This window comes from Crinia signifera, chromosome 3 (assembly GCF_055691185.1).
Source record: "Crinia signifera chromosome 3, ASM5569118v1, whole genome shotgun sequence".
NCBI classification, from domain to species: Eukaryota; Metazoa; Chordata; class Amphibia; order Anura; family Myobatrachidae; genus Crinia; species Crinia signifera.
The window spans coordinates 133,230,120-133,231,804 of NC_139219.1; positions in this window are offsets into that span (position 1 = coordinate 133,230,120).

A 1,685-nucleotide genomic window follows, 5' to 3' on the forward strand; every position below is an offset into this window, starting at 1 on the left:
TTAGCTTAGTGGTTCCTCCAAAGACTTAAACTTAAGTGGCAATATGCATGGTTGTCATATTTAGATATTATTAAAGATGAAAGTCTGACAATAATATCATACAGTCAAACGGGTGAATTTACTAAAGGTTCTAAAAATGAAGAGGTGATGTTGCCCAAAGCAGCCAATCAAATTCTAGCATATGATTACAGGACAAAGACTTCCCGCCCTGTTATATAAGAAATCATAGTTCTGTTGTCTAGACAGTGTGAACAGAAAATCTCTTAAGGATGGTAGGAAATTAGGTCAATCAAGGCAAACCATGCCCTATCTCAGTGTCAAACGCAGGATTTCCAAATGTAATCCAAAACCTCCCGATCTGCAGTACATTGGCGTAAGCACGGGAGTCTGGGTGTCCGGTATCAGCCCTAAAAATATGTATTTTTATACAGTGGATACTGTATGACATACAGTATTAATATTTAACAGTACAGATGGTCTATAGTATAGGCTGTTTCAAACATTTAAATAAGATAAGTGGTCAGGAAAAGGTTAAACATATCATAATAAATAAAAACACAAACATAATAGAACCACAGTACTGTACTTTCTAAACTCACAATCTCCCACTTCATGGTAAGGCTCCATTCTCTTCCTCCTGGCAGCTACTCTCTGGTCCAGTTCAATGCTTGAGGGCTCAGATCCACACATACAGTAAATGTGGTAGAAGAAGCTGTTACACTAGGGCAGGACAGGCCAACCTGTGGCTCTCCAGATGTTGTGAAACTACAAATCCCAACATGCCTTACCACAGTTTTAACATTCCCTTATAGCAAAACTGTGGCAATGCATGATGGGATTTGTAGTTTGACAACATCTGGAGAGCCACAGGTTGGCCAGGCCTGCACTAGGGCACATATTAATTTCGGCCGGCGAGGGGGGTTTGATGGCAAGTATGGCTTGTTGTCGGCATACTTTCATAAGTATGCCCTTGGTTGCATTATCCATTCTTTAAAAAAAAAAAATAGATGGCTTATATGTGGATATGTAATATCAGTTTCAAATTTACTGAAAATGTATTGTCTGGGTCAGAGATGCAGTTCTCCGATTCAGAACAGGAAGCAGCTCTGTCACTTATATGTGGCAGGGTGACTGTGTCTGGCAGGTTGCACTTCCAATGAAAAGTCATTGCCATTGTCTCATTGACTGTATCTGGGTTCACTCACGCTGGCTGATTTTACCTGGGGGGACGGGCGGGGGCTTTGCTGACAACACTGTAGGTAAAATTTGCAGTAGGTAGCAATATAGATCACAACCTGGTGTAGCAATACCATGATTTCTGGATATTTTTCTTTTTTTCTTTCAGAACTATTTCCACAGATGAGGAATCGGACATAGGAGCCATTACTAGATTTATACTAGGCTTTTTTTATTTTATTTTACTCAAAATGAGGTCAGAAGCATCAATCTGAGACTGTCACATAGATTGCTTTCTCCATCTTCAACACTGACAGAGAATTTTATTAGTGATGTGGGTGTAAGCACCCAAGTGGGTGATCCTCACCTTGGATACTAAAGATATGCCCTCATACATTTTATTTATTTATTTATTTATTAACAGTTTCTTATATAGCGCAGCATATTCCGTTATGCTTTACAAAGGAGACATTGATATAACAAGTAGGGTATTTACAGATAGTCAAAAT